General features: G+C 39.8%; 1 long non-coding RNA gene across 1 annotated transcript; it reads right to left on the bottom strand.

Moving 5' to 3' along the window:
* Nucleotides 1-1,661: 1,661 nt before the first annotated feature.
* LOC309813191 lies at nucleotides 1,662-7,495 on the bottom strand. The gene is made up of 3 exons (XR_014295450.1): nucleotides 7,069-7,495; nucleotides 5,544-5,644; nucleotides 1,662-3,052 (listed from the first exon to the last, which is right to left on the bottom strand). It is a non-coding gene; the product is annotated as an uncharacterized lncRNA (long non-coding RNA).
* Nucleotides 7,496-9,355: the final 1,860 nt, after the last annotated feature.

A 9,355-nucleotide genomic window follows, 5' to 3' on the forward strand; every position in this document is an offset into this window, starting at 1 on the left:
TTAGATTATTAAATTCTTCCAATCATGGATGCTGCAGGCAATTTCTACTCAACTCTAGCATCTATTGTTGTTTCTTGAGGTAGGCAGAATTCTATGGTGGCCCCAAGATGCCCTCCCCCTCGTGCACAAGTCCTGCACAATCCCTTGTACTGGGAATTTGATTAGGGTATGCTATGTAGCACAGTTGACTTTAAGAAAGGAAGATTATCAGGAGTGAGCCTGATCTAATTAGGTGAGCCCTTAAAAGGGACTGGGCTCTTCCTAGAGTCAGAGATTGTGTGAGAGGAACTGAGGGATTTGAAGTGAGGGGTCTCTGTTGCTGGCTCTGAAGATGGAGGGGCCGACGGAATGCAGGCGGCCTGTGGAAGCTGAGAGCACCCAGCCGGCAGCAAGGGAACGGGGATTCTACCATAACCTTGAGAGCTTGGACTGCATTTCCGTGAATGATTTTAGCCTTGTTAGATCCTGAGCAGAGAACTCAGCTACCCAGTGCCCACATTTCTTACCTATAGGACTCTGAGTAGATAAATGGGCATTGTTTTGTTAATCTGTAATAATGGATTATGCAGCAACAGAAAACTAATAGATTTCTATTTGTTTATTTTTTAAAGCAACTAATGTAAAATGTGAAGATGGAAGTGTGATAGCAGAAAATTGAGCTGTGTCTGGTAGAATGTCAAGTGCCTCTGGGGGCCACTCTCCATCTTTGCTTTCCCTGTCCCCTTCTTGGGGACAGGGAGAGCAAAGATGCTACTGACTCTCTTGAGTGACCCTCACACACTTCCTCCCTATGGATACCTGGAAACCAGTATTTATATTTTAGATTAATATAAGCATGTTTCCTAAGTGTTATATATGTTATCTATTGTAGATATTAATTTCACATCTAACACGTAACGTAACAATAACTACCATTTGATCCCTTAAACTACTTGTTTTGCAGCATACATCTTGACATTAAGTATGCAGCACTGGGCTGGGGACGACTAAAGTCCCTACCCTCCCAGGCTTCTGGACAGAGGAAGAGACCTGACAATGGTGACTCTAAGAGGTATCTCTTAGTATCCTTTAGTTTTAAAACTAGAATATGTATATCCCTGGGAATAAATGGACACAGACAGTTTTAAGGGAATCATTTTCCTGACCTTGGACACCCATGAGGACTGAGTGAGCTGCCTGAAAACTTTCTGCTTTCCCACCTCCTTTTGTCACAACTCTTCTCCCACAAGGAAAAAGGAGATAACTCTCAACCATCCCATATCTTACCCTTCATTATTTCCCCAAGACACAAAGCCTCCTCGAAGCATCTGACAAAATGACTCTAAAAAATGGTGTCAGAAAGTGAATGTCTTTAAAGACTGGTTAACAAAATTGTTTTGCAACTCAGGTGGTTTCTTATTGTATTTGCTTTTAAACATGAAAGAGGGTCTAACCCAGTTGTCAATAATAGATAAACAGAAATTTTTAATGGGGACTTCCTTGGCGGCCCAGTGGCTAAGACTCTGTGCTTCGAGTACAAGGGGTGCACGTTCAGGTTCAATCCCTGGTCGGAGAACTAAGATCCCACATGTCGCACTGCACGGCCAAAAATAAAAAATTTTAATGATAATATGGTTTTAGCATGTAATACAGGGGTTAGAAAAATTAGAATCGCATTCCTATTTCAAAACTCCTTTAATTCCTATCTACTTATTTAACTCATAGCTATAATAATGAAATAGACATAAAATTGATGTTGAAACTGTTTCAGTTTTGCAACAAGGACTATTCATCCATGGATACACAAATTAATTAGAAAATATTAGTCCCATCCATCTCATTATGAGTTTTCAATTCAATTTTAGTTTGTATGTCTATAACTTATCAAAACATACACTCACAGTGATTTGATCTAATAAAAATTGCAATAACTTAATGCAGAAAACAAATTGTTAACTCAAAGCTATATAGTCACCGGAAATTTTTTCTTAAATTAAGTTCAATGTTTATACTTTTTTTGTTGCAGAAAGCACAACAGAGTAGATCAAAAACAGCCATGTTACAATAGAATGTATTTTTGTGGGGTAGGGGAATGAAAATACGAGTTCAAATACAAAAGAGAGGATGTAAAATTTCAAATGTTAGAGAAAACTTATTTTTTTAAATAGATGATAGTCCATTTAAAAAATATTCACTATGGTATTTAGATTCATTTAGAAGAGTGATGGAACACATTTTGAAATGTCACAATTTACAATGTACTGGAAATCAGATTCTTTACAACTGTTTAAACTTATGTGAAATTTTTAGATGTTGATCTAAAAATGTGCAGGGGGGTACATAATTTTTCAGAAGAGTATGCTTTCAAAGTTTGAAGACTACTACTTTAGAGCAGGAGTTCTTAACATGTGAGTAACATAGTGGCTACAAACACAGACTTAGGAGTCAGTCTTGCTGGTTGTGTGACATTGGGCAAGTGACTTAAATTCAGCTCAGTCTACTTATCTGTAAAATGGGGACAGCAACAATACCCTATCTACAGAGATAAAGTTGTCAAACTTCAGCATACATCAGAATCGATTAGAGGGTTTGTTAAAACACAGACTGCTGGGCCCCACTCCCAGAGATTCTGCCTCAGGAGGTCTGAGGTCAGGCCCCCAAATCTGCATTTCTAACAAGTTTCCAGGTGATGCTAATGCTGCTGGCTCAGGGACCACACTTTGAGAACCTTTGGTCTATCTCATAAAGTCATTCATTGTGAGGATTAAAAACATTAGTACATAAACATTCTTAGAACTTCACTGGCCCACAACAGGTGCTAATACATATTAGCCAATCAGTTAGGATTGGATTCACTGCAAAAGAAAATTCTACTCCAGTGGGTTAAACAGAAAGGAGTTAGTATATGTCATTTAGCAAGAGGTCCTGAGGTCAATCATCCAGGGCTGGCACCACTGTTCAAGAATGTCATGAAGTTCCCAGGCTCCCTCTGTCTTCTTTGCTCAATTGTCTTTGTTCCGTGGCTTTTATCATCACAGACCTATAATAGTTGCTGTTCCTCCAGGAATCTTGTCTGAATTCCAGACAGGGAGAGAGAAGAGCAAAGGATATAGGGTAAAGAGTTGATGGAGCATGCCAGCCAAGTCACAGCCCCTCCCTTTATATTTTATTTTTTTAGAGAAGTCACTCGTATTTTTAAAATGTTTCCAGAAGTCCCCCACGAGCGACTTTCACTTGAATCTCAGTGGTCAGACCCAGCTCACGTCCCACCCCAACTACAAGAGAGAAGGAAGGGAAGGATTTTGGCGCTCTAGCTACCATGGTGGAGGAAATCAAAGGAGAAAGGAGTTTAGGATAAATAACATACAGCATCTGCCTAAAGGGTTTCCATGAACACACAGAAACTCATGCAAAATATCAAATGTATGTGTATTTTTTTGAGGAGTCAGTCCACAGCTTTCATTAGATTTTTAAAGATCAAAAAAATATGGCTCTCAAGCCCACATTTCTTGACTCAAGCATCCAAATGTTTTAACAAAAAGGATGTCTACTCCTCTGCATGCTCCATCTCAGCCATCACATGAAATCATAAAACCTGAGAGCATGGAAGCCTCTTAATTGCTCTCTCTCTTCCTTTTTTAAGAGATTCTACTGAACTTGTAAATGCTGCTTATGTTATTTAAATACCTGTTTATAAGTAGTCCTACAGGGTAGTTCTTGCGGTGTGCCTGTGTTTTAATGTGACCTCCCAAATAGATCATATACTTCTTTAAAAAAGACTTCTTCATGTATTTTCTTCCTGTTTCATTTATATAAAGTTGGGGAACAAGGAGCATTAACTTAAGAATTAAGTTCTTCTGTCCTGAATTTCAGGCTGGCATTAATAACTGGAGATTTAGGTTCCCTGACAGAAGAAACTGGATGACTATTTAAAGAAGATAGGCAGGACTGGATTTATTTCTTTTCTAACTGTTTAAAACACTGAAGTCTGTACTTTGGGCACCTCTGCTTTAACTATCAAAACAGAGCAGCAGCTGGCAAATTTATTTGCGGTTGCCATAAAACCATATTAAATGTTATTATGAATGGTTTCCTTAAGGAATATGGATTCCTGGTGTCAAATGAGATGTGAACTCTGGTCGGATATTTATTAGGTATTATGGGTTGAGTTGTATTCCCCCCAAATTCAAACATTTAGGTTCTATCCCTCAGTACCTCAGAATGTGACCCTTATTTGGAGACAGGGTCTTTAAAGAAATAAAATGAGGAAAAGTTAAAGTGAGGTCATTAGGGTGGGCCCTAATCTGACTGGTGTCTTTATAAAAAGAGGAAAGATGAACACAGTGACACACACAGAGGGAAGACAATGTGAAGAGACATAGAGAAAGGATGGCTATCTACAAGCGTAGAAAGGCCTGAAACAGATCTTTCCCTCACAGCCCTTCAGAGGGAATCAACCCTGCTGACACTTTGATTTTGGACTTCCAGACTCCAGAATTGTGAGACAATATATTTCTGTTGGTTGAGCCATCCAGGTGTGGTACTTTGTTACCACAGCCCTAGCAGACTAGTACAGCAAGGATTCTCTGATGTTGTACAAAAGTTTTCTCTTATTCCTCACATTCAAGGACCACTTCCTTCTTTCTCCATGCAAGGACACTATTATATAAAGGCTGAGCTGTGGCCGAAAATTTGCCCATGCTTTTCATACTTACAAACACTTTCCTAAATATATGGCCCCTCTGATGTCAGAAAGAATGTCCCAAGTTTTAGCTTAACACAGAGTGTGAGCAAAAGTGTTGTGGGCAACTTTCATTCTGTCATGTTGCTTAAAAGGAAGTTGCTTGGTCACAATATTTTCCTTCTCTTTCCTATAGGCTGTGATTTGGTTTTGCCCATGTGGACAAGGATAGTGCTCTGGAGATCGCAGAGCAGCAAGAAAAGCACAGGCCACTGGAGAACTTTTTGGAGAAGAGCTTCCAGAAATTTCTGGCTTGCCTTTCAGGACATTCACATGATAAATAAATTTTCTATCCTACTTAAACCACTGTTACTTGTTCTTTGGGGTTCTAATCATATAAACAACCTAACAAATACATGAAAAAAAAAAGAGAATAAAGGGTTGTTAACTGAGGAGGTGGCTAAAGTTTATACACACTTACCAAGATTATTTCAAGAGTCTCTTAACTGATTTTACTGTTTGGTGTCTTGCGCCTGTCTAACACATTCTCCACATTCTGCCTATAAAGTAATCTTTCTAAGATACAAATCTGGTTATGCTACTTCTCATTTAAAACCACTGCCTAGAGTTGTACTGTCCAATATGGTGGCCACTAGCCATATGAAGCTAATAAAATTAATAAACATTCAATAAAATAAATTCAATAGTACTAGCCACATTTCAAGCGTCCAATAGCCACAGGTAGCCAGTGACTACCATGGTGGACAACACCGATGTAGGACATTTCCACCATTATGCAAAGTTCTCTTGGACAGCACTGGGCTACAAGATGCATGTCTAAGTCTCCTACATGATCTATAAAGCTCTTTCTCCCCAGACTTACCTGCTGTTGCTATACACGTTACCAGAGGTCAGCAGGCTGTTTCTCAGATCTGCACTGTTTACCATCCTGCTGCCTGGGAATTCTGTCTTCACCTTGTCCATCTGGAAAACAAGAATTCATGTTTTAAGTGTTACCTTCTCTATACACATATACTAAAAAAAAAAAAAAAGAGCCAGAAGAATTGAACATGATTCAAGACTTATTTCTGAGCATATCTTCTCTTTTATCTACCATCCCTGCAAACAATAGCAGATGAAGGAGGTTCTTCAATTAAAAAAAAAAAAACTTGATTAGAAAATGGAAAAAGAACTTGAACATTTCACCAAAGAAGATATATACAAATGGCCAATAAGCACCGGAAAAGATGCTCAACGTCGCTGATCATTAGGCATATGCAAATCAAACCCACAATGATACTACCACCTCACACCCATGAGGATGGCTACTATCAAAAAACTCAGAAAATAACAAGTGTTGGCAAGGAGGAGAATAAATTGGAATCCTTGCATACTGTTGGTGGAATTGTAAAATGGAGCAGCGGCTATGGAAAACAGTATGAAGGTTTCTCAAAAAATTAAAAATAGAATTATATGATCCAGCCATTCCACTTGTGGGTACATACCCCAAAGAATTGAAAGCAGGGTCTTGTAGAAATATTTGTACACCCATGTGCAATAGCAGCATTATTCACAATCCAAAAGGTGGAAGCAATCCAAGTGCCCATCAATGAATAAATGGATATACAAAATGTAGTATATACATACAATAGAATAATATTCAGCCTTAAAAAGAAAAGAAATTCTGACACATGCCACCACAAGGATGAAACCTGAGGGCAAATACATTCTCAACCATATCTTCAAACATCCCTGATTCTTATACTAAGCAATCATCTTGCTTTTCTTTCTTTTTGTTGAAGAAATATCTGCTTAAACATAGAAAAATATTGCTGAGTGCCTCAGATTAGACAGCATAAAATGAGAACTGTCTTCTTCTACTCAGTCTTTGTATTATCCAAGTGTTGGACTCAGTACCCTGCTGATAAATTTCATTCGGAGAACCTCTACACACAAATTAAGTGCTAGTTAGGCCCCAATGCTTCGTGCTCCGACTAGACAGTGTCAGAAGAATGGTTTCTGCCCAGAAGAGTAAAGAGTGAGATGCACTTCTTGGATCTGACAGCAGCCCAGTGATTATTGTCACCCGCTGCAAACTAGCACTACCTAGGAAATTTAAAAGCTCTCTAGGTGGTTCTAAAGTGAAGGCAGGCTGGCTGTGGAGAGGTACTGTCTGATGACGAACACCCCCCCCTTTACCATTACACAGCTCATATTTACTTGATACCCAGAATCATCAAACTGCACTCAACACAGTCGCAACATTTCTGCCTTGCGGGTAACAGTTTTCCACCAAGTATTATTACCCAGAGCATGTGGACTCTCCAGCACCTGTCGCTCAAGAGCCTGAATGCCTCCCTGCATGCGTCCGCCCCTCACAACCACACCCATAAATAGTGACTCGTTACCTATTACCATCCGCAAGGCCAGGCCGCTTCCGGATGGACCTTATTGATGGCGAGGGTGTAGGCCTGTGCCATCTGCTCTCTGGCCAGAGGCGTCTCTGCAGAGTCGTCCACTCCGCTCAGCTCCCAAATCCGCGGAGGCTGTGTTGGGGTCCGGAGGCGAAGCGCCGGAGCTTACTTGTCTTTATCCTGCGCCCGCCCCGACACCTCCTGATTTTTGCAATCTGCTGCTTCTGAGCAAGAATGTGCGCCATGGAGGCCAACTTTAGTCCCCGACTTAGGCCTCTCGACATTTGCCCAAGTCCCACCTTTGTCAGGTTGGAGGCTCCGAAGCCTAGCCCTTCTCAAGCCGCCTGGAAGCACCAGGCGGTGCTGCCTGGGCACGAGATTCAGGGCGTTCGTTCCAGAGACCGCGGAGGCCCACTCTCCGGAAAAGAAAACGGCGAACTCTTCCGCCCTGGGGTTGAAAAAAGGATGGTTTACGTCCACGGACGTTATTTCCAGGTCTGCTCTAGGAACCTGGGAGGTTTCTGCGTCTCTGTGGTTATTTCTAGCTGTTAAAGCTTCACGTGCCTTTAACTCGGTCCCAGGCCCTGCCTTCTAAATGTGCTGGGAAGGTTTGACAGAGAAATTATTTGGGAAAACTTCAAAAGTATATATGCAAAGATAGAATAGTACAATGAATTCGATGTTTGTATCTCACACCTTCAACAATTATCAACTCACGGCAATCTTATTAACATATAACCCAATCCTCATTCCTCCAGACACATTGTTTGAAGTAAATCTCAGACACGTGTCATTGATAAATTTAACACAGCCTAGGCTAAGATGAAACGAGTTAGACACTTGCCTCGGGCACAAAATTTAAGAGGCTGCCAAAAAGCTTAGCAATAGAGACAAATAATATTTTGAAGCAATATTTTTAAATGAAAATTAATGTAAAAAATCCATAATGAGTACAGTATGTTAAATAGAAAATCAGTATTACTAATTTTTCCTTCTGCTTAGCTCCTATATGACTGACACAAGACTGAAACTAAAGTATCTCTAAAAGATAAGGATGCTTTTGAAAAACATAATCACAATATCCTTATCACATCTAAAAATAATAAAAATAAGATCAAGTATCAAATCATTGTTCAAATTTCACCAGCTTTATATATTTTGTAAATATATTCTATAATATATATTATAAAAATCATACATATGTACAAGATATATAATATCTATGTGTTTTACAAACAATTCATTGGACATATATGTCTCAAGTTTTTGAATCTATAGTTTCTCTCTTTCTCCTTTTCATGTAGAAACCTGAGGTTTTGTTTCCCAGGGACTTTTAAGAATGCACACATCAGAAAACTCAAGTCACTCACTCCAGTGTAGGGGAGGGAAAATAATCTTTTCCTCTACCCTTCGAAATTCTCAGCTAGGTCCCCTGTAACAAAAGACAGATTAAGAGGAGAAAAATATACAAATGTATTTAAGTTTTTGTGATATGGGGGCCCTCATAAGGAAATGAAGACCCAAAGAAGCAGTTAAGAGTTGATGCATATATACTGAATCAGAAAAAGAGTAGTAACATTATGAAACCATGACAAGGCAAAGGGGGCTGGGCTAGGATAGTTAATTGGGTGAACTGACTAGGGAGATAAGGGTTAATTTGTAAAGATTTCCCTCAACCTCAACTTTCCATCCTTAATAATAGAAATGTTACTTTTCTCTGAGTATAAGGAAGACATCTTTCACATGGAAATTTTATCTCCTACTTTAAAGAAAAAGAAGGAAAATTAGAGTGTTCTTCTTATAGCTGCTATTTTTCAACTGCCTTTAGCTCAAAATAATCCTTATGCCAAAAGGGCATATTTGGGGCCGACATACTCTTCCATCCTTCACCAGCTTCAGTCTATTTCCTAATGGCAAAGCCCACAGATCAGCAAACCTACCTCACAAAAGCAGACTTTGCAGATGGACGACCTGAAACTAGAGATTGTTCCAAGACTTATATGAGCAGGGAAAGCCAGAGTACTAGATCCTTTCCCTTACCAGCTTTCTTCAGCCACACTGGCCATCTGTCCCTACAGCACTGCAAGGTCACTTGGTTTTAGGGCCTTTGGAGTTGTTTTGCCTCAAATCATTCATGGCTGACTTTTTTCACATTCCCTTATCAGCTTGAAAGTGACCTCTGCAGGGTGCCCTTCCCTGGCCACCCCATCTAAAACAGCTTTCCACCCAGTCTTCTCCATCATACCACCCTGTCTTATGTTCTCATAAGTATAATACACCT

The sequence above is a fragment of the Mesoplodon mirus genome (assembly GCF_964341445.2).
Source record: "Mesoplodon mirus genome assembly, chromosome: 12".
Lineage (NCBI taxonomy): Eukaryota > Metazoa > Chordata > Mammalia > Artiodactyla > Ziphiidae > Mesoplodon > Mesoplodon mirus.